The sequence below is a fragment of the Schistocerca piceifrons genome, chromosome X, assembly GCF_021461385.2.
Source record: "Schistocerca piceifrons isolate TAMUIC-IGC-003096 chromosome X, iqSchPice1.1, whole genome shotgun sequence".
Taxonomy (NCBI): Eukaryota; Metazoa; Arthropoda; class Insecta; order Orthoptera; family Acrididae; genus Schistocerca; species Schistocerca piceifrons.
Window position 1 is genome coordinate 782,762,701 of NC_060149.1, and position 19,287 is coordinate 782,781,987.

At 45.3% G+C, this 19,287-nt stretch overlaps 1 protein-coding gene and 1 non-coding gene across 3 annotated transcripts in view; both read left to right on the top strand.

The window, feature by feature from the left end:
• The window catches only part of LOC124721104 (serine-rich adhesin for platelets-like), a 481,067-nt gene that overhangs the window by 84,757 nt on the left and 377,023 nt on the right, over window positions 1-19,287 (top strand). The window lies entirely within an intron of this gene.
• Window positions 15,951-16,024, top strand: Trnat-ugu. Its single transcript has one exon. It is a non-coding gene; the product is annotated as a tRNA-Thr (tRNA).

The window sequence follows — 19,287 nt, forward strand, 5'->3', positions numbered from 1 at the left end:
GTAAACGAGACAATGTATCGACGTTTGCGTGTTGCGCCGCCGGGCGATACAGGACATCGTACTGGTAATTTGACAACAGTAGCGACCAACGTTGAAACTTCTGCGCCGTGCGGTCGGGAACTCATTTCGATGGATGAAACAGTGCAGTCAAAGGCTCATGGTTGGATGAAACAGTGCAGTCAAAGGCTCATGGTCCGTGACCAGAAAAAATTTTCTGCCGTGCAGGTAATGATGAAATTTGGTGACACGAAAGCCAGGTTCAAATGGCTCTGAGCACTATGCGACTTAACTTCTGAGGTCATCAGTCGCTTAGAACTTAGAACTAATTAAACCTAACTAACCTAAGAACATCACACACATCCATGCCCGAGGCAGGATTCGATCCTGCGACCGTAGCGGTCGCTCGGCTCCAGACCGTAGCGCCTAGAACCTCACGGCCACTCCAGCCGGCACGAGAGCCAGGGCTTCCTTCTCTGGTTGATAATAATTAATCTGGGCACTATTACAAGTTTTGGAAGAAAATGCGGTGGGCTGTTCTGTTTTGCCAATTTTGTGCGACAAAGCCGCCCCGATGCCGTGGAACGAGGCATCAACCGCAAGCACAAATGGTTTGAGCAGATCGTAGTGCATAAGGCAAGATTGACGCAATGCATTTTTCAGTCTTTGACATGCTTGGCCGCAGTCCTTTGTGCAATGGAACGGAACATTTTTACCTCTGAGGCGGTTCATAGGCGCTGCAATTTGTGCCGCATTAGGAGTGAACTTCATGCAGTAAGTCAATTTCGCAAGAACGGCTTGTAGTTCACGTAAATTCTTAGGAGATGAATTGCCTGCCCATGTTTCGTCGATGACGACCACCATTGGCGTCGATGATATGCCCTAGGTATTCAATCGTTGTGTTGGAAAAATAACATTTCTGCAAATTACATTTGTGGTCTGCCTCAGTTAAAACTGGAAAAAGACTGTCTATGTTTTTAAGGTGTTGTTCCGGTGTTTGTCCTGAGACGATAAGGTCGTCAGGATATTTAAAACAAGACGGCTCCTTGGACATTACTGGTTCAAGAAATTTTTTAAACAACGCAGGCGTGGAAGCACTTCCGAACGATAGGCGTTGATATTCAAACAAGCCGACATGAGTACTCACAGTAAAAATTTTCTTTGTCTTTTCGTCCAATGGTAATTGAAGACAGGCTTCCGAAAGGTCAGTTTTTGAGAAGAACTGCCCACCCACTAGGCGATTCTAAATTTTCTCTGTACATGGGAACGGGTGGGAATCAGTGACTATGAATTTACAGTGCGTTTGAAATCCGTACAAAGACGAATCTTCCCATTTGGCTTACGACTGACTACTAAGGGTGATGCCCACTGACTTGCTGAAATAGGTTTTAAGACACCAACGGATTCCAGTCTCGGAATTCCCGCAGCCATGTCGTCGCGTAATGCATGCGGCACAGAGCATGCGCGACAAGACTGGGGTTGCGCTTTAGCTCTCAGCGTAATGTGAGCGTGAAAATCTTTTGCACGTTCTAGAGTAACGTTGAACAAATGTTGATACTTGTCATAGAGCTGTTGAACTGTGGCATGGGAAACTTTTGTGTCTGCGGTATGCACATTATCCTGTATGTCTAATCGGAAGGAATCAAATGCATCCATGCCGAAAATATTTGGGACTACAGTGAAAGGACTTCCTTCTGTATCTTGCAGGTAGTCGGCACGTTCCCAGCACAGAAATGCTATCGCCGTTACAGGCAGCCAGATTCAGACTCGACCAAGGTGGTTGACCAGTTTTTATCATGTACAGGGTGAAAAGTATTTAAACCGACAAACTCTGGGAGGTTGTAGGGACATAAAAACAAATATTTTACCCTAATGTCATTTTTTCCTATGAGGATTATTTAAATCGGTGGAGGCCGTATTACGCTCTTCAGTTGTTAGAGGCCGTATTACGATCTTCAGTTGAAGGCAACTGCTGTCCACCAGTGTAGTAGTGCACTGTCTTGGTTTACTAATGGAGCGATACACCTGGAGTGAGTACACTGATATGATTGGTGCGTACTACGTAGCGCAACACAACGGACGAGCTGCACAAATGGTTTATCAGCAACAATATCCTAATCGCCTCATCCCGCATCATACGCCCTTTGTTGCTGTGTACCAACGTCTGCGTGAGACCAGGTCATTTAGCAGAGTACCTGGACAAGGACGCCGTCGCCCGGTAAGAACGCTGCAATTTGAGGAAGCTGTCTTGCAGCATGTGGAGCGGGATCCTTCAATCAGCACTCGTGCATTTGCAAGTAACATGTGGACGAATCAGACGAATGTAAGAACAGTGCTTCGAGAGTAATTGTTACGTCCATTTCACTTACAGCGTGTCCACAACCAGGAACCAGTTGATTATCCACCCAGAGCACAGTTTTCGCAGTGGTACCTGGAACAGTGTGAAATGCATCCTACATTTCCATCCTCTGTGTTGTTTACCGATGAAGCAACGTTTGGGCGTGATGGAGTCTTCAGCATGCACAATTCGCATGTTTGGAGTGAGGATAGCCCACATGCCACAGTTACTAGCGCTCATCAAGTGCGGTTCTTCGTTAATGTGTGGGTCGGTCTTGTCGGGGACTGTTTAATTGGGCCGTATCTGCTACCTAGGCCATTAAATGGCAGGCGCTACTACAATTTTCTCGCCAGAGCATTGCCAGAATTGCTGGAAGACGTCCCGCTCCCTACAAGACAACGCATGTGGTTCCAACATGACGGGGTGCCATTTCAGTCGTCGTGTGCGTCGATTTCTGAACCGACGGTTCCCAGAAACGTGTATTGGCAGAGGTGGTCCTGTACCATGGCCTGCTTGATCCCCAGATATGTCCTCTCTGGACTTTTTTGTGTGGGGAGAGATGCGCAACCTTGTTTACGCAACTCCTGTTGCATCAGAAGAGGATCTGGTTGCCTGGATAGTAGCAGCAACAGGAACAATTCAGGATATTCCTGGGGTTTTTGCCCGTGTCAGACAGAACATGATCCGACGGTGTAACCTTTGTTTACGTGTCAATGGAGGCCTTTTTGAAAATCTACTGTAATTGAAATTGGGTTGTGTTAATGTGTCGTCTCTTGGTCAAAAAAATATTGAAAAGTGTTTGTTGGTTTACGTAATTTGCCAGCAGAGAAAGCTTTCTCTACCGTTTTAAATACTCCTCATAGGAAAAAATGACATTAGGGAAAATATTTGTTTTGATGTCCCCTACAACCTCCCAGAGTTTGTCGGTTTAAATACTTTTCACCCTGTATATCTAGGTTAAGAAACGTGACAGAAGCTCCGATATCCAGTTGAAAAGGTACTGACTGGATAAAAGTCTGCAATGTAATCCACAGTTTACGGTGTGTTCGATGAATACATTTGCCCATTCCGTGTTGTGAAAACTTTTCTGTTTTCACATCAGACTAGAGTGCATTCGTGAAATTCGAGATTGGGAAAGCCTGTTTGAAGCGTGTGGTATCCGCTTAACACGCGTGTGTGCGTTTTCTGCGTCTTCGCTTGCCTGATTTTTGAGCAGGAGGAGGCGCAGAATCTGAACATGAAATGACATTGATTTCCATCCGTTCCTGCTTTGAATCATTGCCGCATGAAACAGAGGAGGACTTTCTAGCCCTCTGCTGGCAGACCGTTTTTGCATGTCCCGTGCAGTGACAAAATTTGCATTCAGATTTTTTGGAGAAGCAGTTCTTCCGATCTTGGGTGACATAGCATTTCACACATGACTTCGCTTTGCGCGGAGCTGGAACAGTGTAATTAACGTTGCGCCGGTGCGACAAACGCTGTAAGTAATGTGTCAGGCCTTGTTTACGCGTTGCTGACTTGGTAACTGGCAGACATAAATCTTGCTCTGCCAACTCTTGAACTTTGCGTAAAACGATAACTGAAAGCACTTCACAGAGGCCGTGGTTGCAACGCTTTAGAATTTCGCAACTCAATCTCTGACTGGATAGTCCTGAAACTTACACTACTGGCCGTTAAAATTGCTACACCACGAAGATGACGTGCTACAGACGCGAAATTTAACCGACAGGAAGAAGATGCTGTGATATGCAAATGATTAGCTTTTCAGAGCATTCGCACAAGGCTGGCACCGGTGGCGACACCTACAACGTGCTGACATGAGGAAAGTTTCCAACCGATTTCTCGTACACAAACAGCAGTTGACCGGTGTTGCCTGGTGAAACGTTGTTGTGATACCTCGTGTAAGGAGGAGAAATGCGTACCATCACGTTTCCGACTTTGATAAAGGTCGGATTGTAGCCTATCGCAATTGCGGTTTATCGTATTGCCACACTGCTGCTCGCGTTGGTCGAGATCCAATGACTGTTAGCAGAATATAGAATCGGTGGGTTCAGGAGGGTAATGCCGAACGCCGTGCTGGATCCCAACGGCCTCGTATCACTAGCAGTCGAGATGACAGGCATCTTATCCGCATGGCTGTAACGGATCGTGCAGCCACGTGTCGATCCCTGAGTCAACAGATGGGGACGTTTGCAAGACAATAACCATCCGCACGAACAGTGCGACGACGTTTGCAGCAGCATGGACTATCAGCTCGGAGACCATGGCTGTGGTACCCTTGACGCTGCATCACAGACAGGAGCGCCTGCGATGGTGTACTCAACAACGAACCTGGATGCACGAATGGCAAAACGTCATTTATTCTGATGAATCCAGGTTTTGTTTACAGCATCATGATGGTCGAATCCGTGTTTGGCGACATGGCGGTGAACGCACATTGGAAGCGCGTATTCGTCATCGCCATACTGGCGTATCACCCGGCGTGATGGTATGGGGTGCCATTGGTTACACGTCTCGGTCACCTCTTGTCCGCATTGACGGCACTTTGAACAATGGACGTTACATTTCAGATGTGTTACGACCTGTGGCTCTACCCTTCATTCGATATCTGCGAAACCCTAAATTTCAGCAGGATAATGCACGACCGCATGTTGCAGGTCATGTATGGGCCTTTCTGGATACAGAAAATGTTCGACTGCTGCCCTGGCCAGCACATTCTCCAGATCTCTGACCAATTGAAAACATCTGGTCAATGGTGGCCGAGCTACTGGCTCGTCACAATACGCCAGTCACTACTCTTGATGAACTGTGGTACCTGTACACGCCATCCAAGCTCTGTTTGACTCAATGTCCAGGCGTATCAAGGCCGTTATTACGGCCAGATGTGGTTGTTCTGGCTACTGATTTTTCAGGATCTATGCACCCAAATTGCGTGAAATTGTAATCACATGTCAGTTCTAGTATAATATATTTGTCCAATGAATACCCGTTTATCATCTGCATTTGTTCTTGGTGTAGCAATTTTAATGGGCAGTAGTGTAATTACGAGGGTGTAACAACACGATCTGAATGCGAAAATTCACGAGCGCCACCATACGGAACACGATTACCAAGATTGGTGCTGGATTCGGCTTCAACGAGGACTTATGAAACAGTGCGTCGCTGTTTGACCAGGACTGGGAACAATGTTGCCAGCTTAGTGCACGTTGTGTGGTGTGTCGGTTAGCGTCGCATGCTGCAGGTCGCCGGTCCAGACCTGACGACCAGCAATTATATTTGTAATTTCATACTTGGCAGTTGTAGAAGGTTCTTGAAATATCTTACGTTTGTAATGTTTGTATATTTGGGTTGTTCGATCGTTGGTTGTATAAATACTAGCATCCAGAATATTCGTTGTTTGTATAAATAACTGTACTCTCCGTCCAGAAAGTCGGCTCTGTTCTGGCTGTCAGTTTCAGTTTTAAGTTTTCTACGTCATTGACGACCTTGCCTTCGGATTCGGATTTGATTGTAGTTTCGACGTGTCTATACACTGTATAATTAACAGACTTCAGGTTCTTTGGTTACACAGTTGTTTTCAGTTTGCTGATCAAGCTCGCGATCAGGACTAAGGATTAGACCTAACTCAGTTATTGTTCTGTACAACTGTTTCTGAAAGCCGTGCTAGTTTTTCTGGAAGGCTTTCACTGTTTTTTAAAAGCCATTATTCTATCAATTTATGTATAAATTTTCATCCTGTGTGACCTACTAGCGCTTATGTACCATTATCGCCACTCTTTACCAGTCACTAGGACTCCAACATCATTCCCTGTTTTTCATGTGACTGTAGTTAATATTAATAACCAGCATATAGTGTTTGATCAGAAAATCAGTAAGATGAGGTATAGAGGGGACTGAGGTCAGTGGCTACACATTTGCAATTATGTCTTAAATGTCTCGTTTGAGTGCCCATGTCTACCACAACGAAAACATTGTAAGTAATGGAGAGCATTTGCGTGTTCGACAGGAAGTGAATCGTGTACAGCTGGCAGACACGGACTTGTGATTCGCGGTGAGTGAACCTGGCAAGCTGGCGATGTTGTTATACGGAGAAAGCCGACCAAGGCCACAGTACCAGATCCCACGTAGGTCGTTGTTCCGCCGTGGGAAACGCTTACGTACTGGCCAGATTCCCGTGTTCACTGTGAGACTTTTCTTTTTATTGTTCATTGCAATTCTGAGCGGCATAGATATATAATTAACACTTTCAACCTTCCAGCAAAACTCACGAGCAGCCAAAACTGTACACCCAAAATACACTGAAGCTCCATAGAAACTGGTATAGGCATGCGTATTCAAATTACAGAGATATATAAACGGGCAGAATACGGCGCTGCGATCGGCAACGCCTATATAAGACGAAAAGGGTCTGGCGCAGTTGTTAGATCGGTTACTGCTGCTACAAGGGCAGTTTATCAAGATTTAAGTGAGTCAGAACGTGGTGTTTTAGGCGGCGCACGAGCGATGGGACACAGCATCTCCGAGGTAAAGATGAAGTGGGGATTTTCCCGTACGACCATTTCACGAGTGTACCGTGAACATCAGGAATCCGGTAAAACTTCAAATCTCCGACATCGTTGCGGCCGGAAAGAGATTGTGCAAGAACGGGACCAACAACTGAACAGACCCGTTCAACGTGACAGAAGTGCAACCCTTCTGCAAATTGCTGTAGATATCAATGCTGGGCCATCAACAAGTGTCAGCGTGCGAACCATTCAACCAAACATCATCGAAATGGGCTTTCGGAGCCGAAGGCCCACTCGTGTATCCTTGATGCCTGCACGACAAAAAGCTTTACGCCACGATGGGGCCTGTCAGCACCGACATTGGACAGTTGATCACTGGAAACATGTTGCCTGGTCGGACGAGTCTCGTTTCAAATTGTATCGAGCGGATGGACGTGTACGAGTATGGAGACGACCTATGAATCCATGGACCGTGCATGTCAGCAAGGGACTGTTCAGTTTGGTGGGGGCTCTGCAGTGGTGTGGGGCGCTTGCAGCTGGAGTGATATGGGGACCCCTGATACGTCTAGATACCACTCTGACAGGTGACACGTACTTAAGCCTCCTGTCTGATCACCTGCATCCATTCATGTCCATTGTGGATTCCGACGGACTTGGATAATTCCAGCAGGACAATGCGACACCCAACGCGTCTAGAACAGCTATAGAGTGGCTCCAGGAACACCCTTATGAGTTTAAACACTTCCGCTGGCCACCAAACTTCCCGGACATGAACATTACTGAGCATATCTGGGCTGCCTTCCAACATGCTGTTCAGAAGGGATCTCCATCTCCTTGTACTCTTACGGATTTATGGAGAGCCCCGCAGGATTCATGGTGTCAGTTCCCTCCAGCACTACTTCAGACATTAGTCGAGTCCATGCCACGTCGTGTTGCGGCACTTCTGCGTGCTCGCTGGGGCACTACACGGTATTAGGCAGGTGTACCAGTTTCTTCGATTCTTCAGTGTATACATAGAACGAAAAATGTATGGAGGAGGGGTTTTCGCTAAGCTACATCAGATTATGTGGCGAATTTTCTGACGTTCGGCAGTGACTTTCCGTTTATTTCTTTTTCTGTGGCACTGGAAAGAGCCTTCGAAAAGGACTTGAAGGACGTAGTACGTGCGAAAAATTGATCAAACAGCAACAAAATAACAGCGCCGCATGCCATTCTCCCGCAGTCAGGAAGAAAGATACCACGAAAGTCATCTTAGTTTACCAAATGTAAGCTTTACTGTGGTGTGGTTCGTGTGTTTCTGTGTTCACCTTAAACCCACCAGTCAGTGCTCTGTTGCTGTAGCGACCACATAACTTTTTCGTGAACCTATTCAGACCTTCACAATGTATACGACAGTGGAAAAAGTTGATGTGGTTTCTGTTTATAGCGAATGTTGCCAAATTGTTATAGCAGCGATGCCAGAAAATGGTACCTACGACACTCGTCGAAACGTCGCCATATCCCAACACTGACACCCAGATAACATTTCCTCAGTAGTATACGCTGAAAAAGTGTACATTCACACATTCAGTTCCCTGTGCATTGTAAAATTTTGGCGCAGCAGCTGAAGCCTGTCTCGCTGAGGTCATCCAGTACGTAAGGAAGCAAAAGGTGACTATGTACAACTCTACACGGTGAACGCCGACCGCTCGAACAACATTCTTTAACTTGTCCAGTGATATATTCTACATCTACATGTCTACTTTGCAGTGTCAGTCAAACTGTTCATCGACCCCCTTTCAGACTATTTCTCTATTTCCATTCAAGAACAGCGTGCGGCAAAAACGGACACATAAATTTTTACGTGTGAGCTGTAATTTCTCTTATTTTATTCCAATGATCATTTCTCCTTGTGTAGGTTGCCGTAGAAAAATATTTTCGCATTCGGAGGAGAAAGTTGGTGATTCAAATGTTGTGAGAAGATACGAAAAGCGCCTTTGTTTTAATGATTGCAACACATGTACAATATCTGTGACACTCTGTTCCCTATTTCACCCTATCTATGAGACAGGCCACCCGCTAAAAGATACTGAAGTCGCCTTGGCGGCACTACACGAAGGGAAGAAGGCTGTACTAGCTCAAACGACTCGACATAGCAATCCACCACCACAATTTTGATAATGTGCTTAATGTACGAACTGGAGACGGACACAACGCATTGCTCAAGTGTTCCGTGGACCTTTCGCAATAACAGTGTAAACATTGGATATTTTCCAGAGATAACTATTAAATTTGTTGTGCTCCGTTTGAATTAAAACGGACTGTCTGTTAGTGGGTGTATTCATATGGTGCTGCACACTATGATCCAGTACATGCTGTTCTGCTAACTCAGCTGGAAAGGCAAGAGGATGCGGCCGGAAGCATTGCTGAAGATTTGTGGGCACATTGGGAGTCTAACGGTAGTGTAATGCACCTAAAAAGACGCAAGTGGACGGACGTAAATGGAACAGGAGCACTTTTCTTTCAATGCTACTATGCGAGACGACGGATTTTTGTCCGACTAGATTTATTTAGTGACTGCTGTTTAGCATGTTAGGGCGCATCTGTTTAATGTTTTAAGCATGAGCAGCCATACGATGAGAGCATAGCTCTGGTAACTCGCTGCTGTCTTCTTTCATTGTTACCGTGCAGGGATGACAGCAGACATGAGACGAATCCAGAAGACCCGCTGCTGGGATCGCTAAATCTCATGCAGAAATGTTACTGAGATATTCGAACAATGTAAATGCGAATCTGTGGAAGAAATGAGAGTCTGTTGTCCCGAAATCCTCTTGCGAAAATTTAGACAGCCGGTAGTTGAGGAAGACTGAGCATCCGAGGCATTCGTCAGGGATATTTTCTGAGTATTTTGATTTACGGGTCTCCCGTGGCTCGTTACAAACTAATTTCACGTCGTTTGATTCCTTACTCCCATTTATCTTTGTCTCTTTCTTACAGTGAAAATATCTCCATAGCAGAGCAAATTTCGACCCTCTGTGTCGTGTGGCTTCTTTAGAAACAAATTTGTACCACTCTCAAATGGTTCAAATGGCTCTGAGCGCTATGGGACTTAACATCTTAGGTCATCAATCCCCTAGAACTTAGAACTACTTAAACCTAACTAACCTAAGGACATCACACACATCCATGCCCGAGGCAGGATTCTAACCTGGGACCGTAGCGGTCGCGCGGCTCCAGACTGTAGCGCCTAGAGCCGGCCAGCGTGGCGGAGCGGTTCTAGACGCTTCAGTCTGGAACCGCGCGACCGCTACTGTCGCAGGTTCGAATCCTGCCTCGGGCATGGATGTGTGTGATGTCCTTAGGTTAGTTAGGTTTAAGTAGTTCTAAGTTCTAGGGGATTGATGACCTAAGATGTTAAGTCCCATAGTGTTTAGAGCCATTTGTAGCGCCTAGAACCGCTCGGCCACAACGGCCGGCTGTACCACTGTCAGCAGACTTGTTGACAACAGTAATATCCACTTAACTCGTCGTCCTCTGTCTAGCATTCAGTAATGCTCGGTTCTGTCTCGTGCTTGGGTAGTTGGTAGAGCACTTGCCCGCGAAAGGCAAAGGCAAAGGTCTCGAGTTCGAGTCTCGGTCCGGCACACAGTTTTAATCTGCCAGGAAGTTTCATATCAGCGCACACTCCGCTGCAGAGTGAAAATCTCATTCCGTATCACAGTAGTTTTGCATCTGTACGTAGCTGAGAGAGGACACCACAGATGTATTCAGAATGCATAAATATCTTGAGGTGCCGTTTTTTTCAACCTATAACGGACGATGTGGCTAATTTCCTGACGTTCATTAGTAATTTTTGTCTTTTATAGTCGCCGAATTACGACACCTGCTTCGATTTTTTCTGTGTCAACTACATACTACTTTTTGTGGTACGTGAAAGAATCTTCTTCTTGAGTTTACCTGTACGCTTGAAGCCCATCAGTCTGTGTTTTGCTGTTGTAACAACCGGATAACTTGCTTGTAAATCTGTTGAGACATTCCAGTGTTTACGACAGTCGAAAAAGTGAATGTCGTTTATGGCGAAATTCGTCTAACTATTAGAGCAACGGTACAGTTGTATGCTGAATGGTACCCTCAGATCGTGCCAAGCGCTGACGGTCTGTATTTGCAAACATTATGAAAAAGTTCTAGAAAGTGGAAGCGTGGAGAATGAAAGACACTAAGGAAAAAGAAGAGCGACTGATGAAAGAAATGAAAGAAACGTTTTAGCAGCAGTAACACGCAATGCAAATGTCAGTAAGAGGCATCTCGGAAGTACGAAAGGAATCAAGGAAACGGGTGTCCTGTAGACACTATATTCCATCCCGTTCCATTCTCTTCGCATTTCGCTGCAACTACTGCTTCATGACTTTCAAAATTGGTTAGGGTTCTCCGAATGTTATCTACGAAAACGTAGAAGTAATGTGGTATATGTACGCAAAATTTTGATTAAGGAAGAAACATCGCAAACAAACCATGGCAAGTCAATCTCCAATATGCAGTAATCGTCAGTTGAAAATCCACGCTGACGGAAAGAAGTGGATAAAAACAACGCTCTTGTTCTATCAACGTTTGGTGCGTGTTTGTCAGCACCCGCATCTTTGGTCCCAGCTTTATCGATGGGAATCTAAATACACTCAAGTATCTCTAGTTCTTAAGATAAGTTGCTGCCGCAGTTATTATAAAGCATCCCACTGGCTGTAAGGCAATCAGTATTGTACCAACATGACGGATCTCTCTCCCATTCTGCCCATGTAATGACAGATCCTCTCTGAGGGAACATTTGGAGAGTATTGGTACGATCTTGTAGGAAACGCAAAATGGTCTGCACCAAACTGCAGAAAACTTAACATTCTGTTTTTCTATCTGTGGCGATAATCAAAATTAGAGATTTATCAGGAAACACTGACGCCATCCGAAGGCACTGAATGCCTTCTAGCACGTACCTTTGCTGCGTTAACTCCAGATGAAATTCACGGTGCAGTATCGTTTCACCAGAATCAGTTTATAGCGTGTACCCATGTACAACAACCAAGAGGGAATAATAAGAGTGGACGATCAAGAACGAAGTGCTCGTATTAAGAAGGGTGTAAGACAAGGCTGTAGCCTTTCGCCCCTACTCTTCAATCTGTACATCGAGCAAGCAATGATGGAAATAAAAGAAAGGTTCAGGAGTGGAATTAAAATACAAGGTGAAAGGATATCAACGTTACGATTCGCTGATGACATTGCTATCCTGAGTGACAGTGAAGAAGAATTAAATGATCTGCTGAACGGAATGAACAGTCTAATGAGTACACAGTATGGTTTGAGAGTAAATCGGAGAAAGACGAAGGTAATGAGAAGTAGTAGAAATGAGAATAGCGAGAAACTTAACATCAGGATTGATGGTCACGAAGTCAATGAAGTTAAGGAATTCTGCTACCTAGGCAGTAAAATAACCAATGGCGGACGGAGCAAGGAGGACATCAAAAGCAGACTCGCTATGGCAAAAAAGGCATTTCTGGCCAAGAGAAGTCTACTAATATCAAATACCGGCCTTAATTTGAGGAAGAAATTTCTGAGGATGTACGTCTGGAGTACAGCATTGTATGGTAGTGAAACATGGACTGTGGGAAAACCGGAACAGAAGAGAATCGAAGCATTTGAGATGTGGTGCTATAGACGAATGTTGAAAATTAGGTGGACTGACAAGGTAAGGAATGAGGAGGTTGAAAACACTGATAAGAAGAAGGGACAGGATGATAGGACATCTGCTAAGACATGAGGGAATGACTTCCATGGTACTAGAGGGAGCTGTAGAGGGCAAAAACTGTAGAGGAAGACAGAGATTGGAATGCGTCAAGCAAATAATTGAGGACGTATGTTGCAAGTGCTACTCTGAGATGAAGAGGTTAGCACAGGAAAGGAATTCGTGGCGGGCCGCATCAAACCAGTCAGTAGACTGATGACCAAAAAAAAACCATGCTCAGGACCAACATTTTAAGCACTTGGTATGATAATCGTGATAATAAACACGCAAACCATACCTGAGTTTGCCGACCGCGGTGGCCACTCGGTTCTAGGCGCTGCAGACCGGAACCGCGCGGCTGCTACGGTCGCAGGTTCGAATCCTGCCTCGGGCATGGATGTGTGTGATGTCCTTAGGTTAGTTAGGTTTAAGTAGTTCTAGGTTCTAGGGGACTGATGACCTCAGATGTTGAGTCCCATAGTGCTCAGAGCCATTTGAACCTGAGTTTGCTTACATTTGGTATAATAGGGTACACTTTTGCCGAACCTCTTCTCCTAACGGCAGGACAGCAGTTTGTGGCGCTATCTTGATAGTATTCGATCAAGTCCGATTCATGTTATGTTGCTGATATTCCTTTAGAAGCTTCTTTCAAATGCGACACATTTAAGTATATAGTTCCATTACAAAAAAAAAAGTAAGTAGATGTCGTAATTCGGCGACTATAAACGATAACAGTTACTAGTGAACGTGAGGAAATTCACCATATTGTCTTCTATGACCTGGCAAAAACCAAACCTCGATATTTTTATTCATTCCGGATGTATTTGCAGTGGGTTGTCGTAGCTGCCCCACACTATATGTACTTCAGTGCTACGGATCAGTCGTAGCTGCCCACTCTCTATGAGCTTTATACGAAGTCGAAAATGTTCTCCAGATCTGCCAAATGTATCTTGCGTCGGATGATGATCGTTGTATGGTGTACACTCCCGTTTGTTCTCATTTACTCTTCCTATACAGATGTCGCGTTTCAAGCTCTGTACCCGCGCCAGGTAGCCTGCTGTCTAAGGCGCCTTGCCACGGTTTCGCGCGGCTCCCCCCGTCGGAGATTCGAGTCCACCCCCGGGCATGGGTGTCCTTAGCATAAGTTAGTTTAAGTTAGATTGAGTTGTGTGTAAGACTAGGGACCGATGACCTCAGCAGTTGGTCCCATAGGAACTTACCACAAATTGCCAAATTTTCAAACTGTATATCACTACGTTTTGGGCTTGGAATGCCAACTTTATATTGTAAAGTTTGGATATATTAGTAAATTTCTCCGAGATTTTACCATAATATTGCGCAATGACAAGCCTTGTTTCGTTCAGTTATTACCCTCTTTTTCTGCTTTTTCGTAAGGTAATTAACCGTATTGTACCGTAACCGTTAACCTTTGTTCCTTAATAATTGTGAACTCATTTAGTCTCCTTTTCAGCCACGTTTGCTACCCGTGATCTAAACGTGTGGTCGCAGTTACTTTATGCCCATGCTTATGATTCGTTAAGAATCACATATCTGTTGCAGTAGGATGGATAATATTAAAAAGTACTTGACACACTGATCTGTCAGTAAAATCCACAACATAAGGAGCTGTGAAGCAAGGGTACGCAGAACGCTTATGAAAGGCAGTGGCGCGCTGGGAGTGGAATGTGTCCCAGTTCCGTTGCCTCTCGCCGCCATACCGCTTACATTTTCACGAAGGTTACACTCAGCTGGGAGTACAACGTTTTCTACATACCCTGTGAAGTGAGTCAGAAGGTAGCTGGCTATTAAAACTGCAGCACTAGCAACGACAGCAAATAACGAAATTTTATTTATTATGCAATGCAGTATAGTTAGAACACACGGATAAATCTGTGGATTATTTGGCGACATACAACATAGCTCAGGCAGCAGCAGTGGCTGGGTACCGAGTCGGACTGAGCCCGGATGACAGACTGGAGTAAGTCATTCCAGGCTGCACGGACTCTATGCAGAAGCTGATCAATCGTAGCGGCTGGCGAGTGGTACTGTGCAACCGGTGACCGGATGTTTTCAGTGGATGGCAGATCTGGAGAACGTGCCGGCCAGTGCAAAAGTCCAACTCCCTCTGTATCGAAGTAGGTCAGGACAGCACAAGAAATGTTTGCTATCGTGCTACCTTGTTGAGAGATGTCGCCAAGGAGAGCTCGAAGATAAGGTAACGCACCGTCCTCCATACATCAGAAATGCAACGGCTGCTGTCCAAATTACCGGTGATGTGAACCAGGGGTGGTAGTATTTTGTATCCCTTTCCATCACGCCAGATCCGGTGCCTGTCGATGACGAATGCAATTTGGCAACTTTCGTTTACATCTGAGCCTGTACAGATGGCTACGTCGATCGTGACGCTGCACGCAGAACTGGAAAAAGACGATATGTCCAGAAGTTTAACTGGACGCACTGTGATAAACTGGTGACGTATTTACTTTTATATATACTAAGATGGTATGTGTTCTTTCGGACATGTCCGAAAGAACAGATACCATCGGTGACCATGCAGCTCGTTAGAATGAAATTACAATGAAATGAACATACTTAGCTGCTTACAGGCGTTGACATACGTCAACGGGGACAAATGAAAATGTGTGCCCCGACCGGGACACGAACCCGGGATCTCCTGATTACATGGCAGACGCTCTATCCATCTGAGCACCGAGGACACAGAGGATAGCGCGACTGCAGGGATTTATCTCTGGCACGCCTCCCGCGAAACCCACATTCTCAACTTATTGTCCCGCACTACATTCGTAGTGCTCCCGCCCATTATACTCATTACTCGCGGGGCGTTGCCGATTCCCGTAAGAGTTCGGGCACTGTTTGTGCATTCGCACAGGAGAAGAAGATGATCAAGTGGCCGGTGTCCCTTAACTATACATACACTAAGATGGTATCTGTTCTTTCGGACATGTCCGACCATGCAGCTCGCCCGGTCGGGGCACACATTTTCATCTGTCCCCGTTGACGTATGTCAACGCCTGTAAGCAGCTAAGGGTGTTCATTTCTTTGTAATTTCATTCTAACGATCTGCATGGTCAGCGATGGTATCTGTTCTTTCGGACATGTCCGAAAGAACAGATACCATATTAGTATATATATAGTTAAGGCTCACCGGTCACTTGACCATCTTCTTCTTCTGTGCGAATGTACAAACAGTGCCCGAACTCTTACGGGAATCTGCAACGCGCCGCGAGTAATGAATATAATGGGCGGGGGCACTACAAATGTAGTGCGGGACAATACGTTGAGAATGTGGGTTTCGCGGGAGGCGTGCCAGAGATAAATCCCTGCAGTCGCGATATCCTCTCTGTCCTCGATGGCTCAGATGAATAGAGCGTCTGCCATGTAAGCAGGAGATCCCGGGTTCGAGTCCCGGTCGGGGCACACAATTTCATCTGTCCCCGTTGACGTATGTCAACGCTGCAAGCAGCTAAGGGTGTTCATTTCATTGTAATTTATTTACTTTTACACTGTTAAGCTTAGGTCTGTTGGAATGCAACGAGGGCACTCCACGATAGGAAAATAGAGAGCAGGCAAATGTGTTAGCTATTTTTTTAAATGCATGGTGTCTGTCGCTTCGGACGTAACAGACACCACGCAGATCCAGCAGCTGTGAAACACTGTATGTAAATTGGTGGGGGACCACTGTTATCAGCTGCAGTGGGACATTAAATGGAATCAGCGGCTACGAGGGAAAATGTATACTGGACGGGGATTCGCTTCCCCAACACTTCTAAAACCCATGGCCCTGTACTCAGACAGAGTTCTCAGTCATACCGTTGCGGCGCCAACTCTTTCTCGCTCGTTGCCAGCCTCGGGTAAGCTCAATGTCTGTTTTTATCTCTTGGAATACTGCTCTCAAAGTCCGTACTTTACAATACTCCTACTGATTGCTATTTCCATTAAAGAGCCAAAAAACTGATACATATGCCTAATATCGTGAAGTAACTGCCAACGCGGAGAGAACAAATTAGGCTTAGCAGGAAAACTGTTCATTACATGGGCACGTTCCAATAGCCCAATGGTTGAGGTACACAGGTTTTCTCGAGATCTACATCTGCATGGATATTCTGCAAATCACATTTAAGTGCCTGGCAGAGGGTTCATCGAACCACCTTCACAATTCTCTATTATTCCAATCTCGTATAGCGCGCGGAAAGAATGAACATCTATATCTTTCCGTACGAACTCTGATTTCCCTTATTTTATCGTGGTGATCGTTCCTCCCTACGTAGGTCGGTGTCAACAAAATATTTTCGCATTCGGAGGAGAAAGTTGGTGATTGGAATTTCGTGAGAAGATTCCGTCGCAACGAAAAACGCCTTTCTGTTAACGATTTCCAGCCCAAATCCTGTATCATTTCTGTGACACTCTCTCCCGTATTTCGCGATAATACAAAACGCGCTGCCTTTCTTTGAACTTTTTCGATGTACTCCGTCAGTCCTATCTGGTAAGGATCCCACACCGCGAATCACTTTAGTCTTGCAAACCACAGCAGCTACGGCAAGAAACAGTTGTGGATTTCTCGACTTGAGAGTAATACTACCTGGTCTCTCCCATCGGAACCCTCCCCCCCCCCCCCCCCCCCAACTCGATACGAGCAGAACTGGATCATATGGAGATCACTCAGTCGTCTTGGTTCTGGAGTTGGAAGATCCAGCAATAACCTCCAGAAATGGCACTTCCTGTGGCACCCACCAAACATGACTGGAGAACTACAGAGCGTGGAGCGCCTACTAAATTGACAACTGCGTTGTGCATCTTGCACAGAAGGTCTGCTTGCGACTCCGAACGCAATTGAAGTTGCAATAGGAGCGTAGTTTGATAATTCTTTCTTTCATTTATTTGTAATCGTAATTACTGTGTATTGTATTTGTTTGTGACTCGAATAAAATAAACGCTTCCACGAGGAATGCCAGATATAAATTCGGTTTTATTAGGAGACTGTCCGTCAGCTGCTACAACCTGTGTCTCTCCTGACTGGAAATCACAAATCCAGTAGCACATCTGACACTACTCGGCACGCTGCAGTTTGATTAGAAACTGTATCTGGGGAACGGTGTCAGTTGTCTTCTGGAAATCTAGAAACATGCAATCAACTTCAGATTCGCTGCCGTTAGCCCCCATTACTTCATGTGAAAAAAGAACCTGTTAAATTTCACAACAGCGATGTTATCTCAATCCGTGTTGGCTGTGTGTCAATAAAACGTTATCTTCGAGCTGTCTCATAATGCTGGAACGCAATATACGAGGGGCGTTTGAAAAGTCAATGCAAAAATAAAAACTGCTTACATGTTTGGGGTAAACCTTTTTTATTTTTCGACATAGTCTCCTTGTAGACTTAGGCACTTCGTCCAACGTTGTTCTAATTTTTTGATCCCTTCCTAATAATAGGAATTGTCCGAGTCTGCAAAATAGCTATTAGTTGCTGCAATCATCTCCTCATTTGAATAAAATCTTTGTCCCGCGAGCCATTTTTTCAAAGTGGGAAACAAACAGTAGTCCGAGGGAGCCAAGCCTAGAGAATAGGGGGGATGTGAAACGAGTTGGAATCATATTTCCATTAATTTTGCGACCACGACTGCTTAGATGTGTGCTGGTGCATTGTCGTGACGGAAAAGGACTTTTTTTGCGGTCCAATCGCTGGCGTTTTTCTTGCTGCTCAGTTTTCAAACGGTCCACTAACGATGAATAATATGCACCTGTATTAGTTTTACCCTTTTCCAGATAGTCGATGAGGATTATCCCTTGCGAATCCAAAAAGACAGTCGCCATAACCTTTCCGGGGGAAGGAATGGTCTTCGCCTTTTTTGGTACAAATTCTCCCTTGGTAACCCATTGTTTAGATTGTTCTTTGGTCTCACGAGTATAGTAATGTATCCATGTTTCATCCACATTGACGAAACGACGGTTAAGTCCTGTGGATTCTTCCTGAAGATCTGCAAACCATTCTTGCAACACTTCACACGATTCCGTTTTTGGTCGAGCGTGAGCAATCGCGGAACCCATCTTGCGGATAGCTTTCTCATGTCCAATGTTTATGCAAAATATTATGTGCCCGTTCATTCGAGATGCCCACAACACTAGCAATCTCACGCACCGTAACTTTTCTGTCACCCATCACCATATCATGCACTTTCTCCATGATTTCTGGAATCGTAACCTCCACATGGCGTCCAGAACGTTCAGCATCACTTGTGCCCATATGGCCACTCCGAAAATATTGAAACCACTTATAAACTTTTCTAATCGAAGGTGCAGAGACAGCGAAATGCTTAACAAGATTCTCTTTAGTCTCCTGAGGCGTTTTGCCTTTCATAAAGTAAGCCGTGCCTTTCACCACACGAAATTATTTTTCGTCCATTTTTTGACAATCACTCGACTTCCTTGATTCACACGAACGCCAAACACAAAGAAATAGACAAATATGGCTGAACCTTTGTGTGTGTTTTTTCCACAGATGCTACTAACTAAACATGACCTCGGTACGCGCCAGTGGTGCCATCTCACGGACTTTTCAAACGCCCCTCGTATATTCCAAAAGCCTAAATTTGCTTCAATTTTTACTAGTCGAAACCTGAATTGTCGATCGCCCACACTGATAAATCAAATTGTCCTCCATGAGATTGCGCTCACGTGACGCGGAA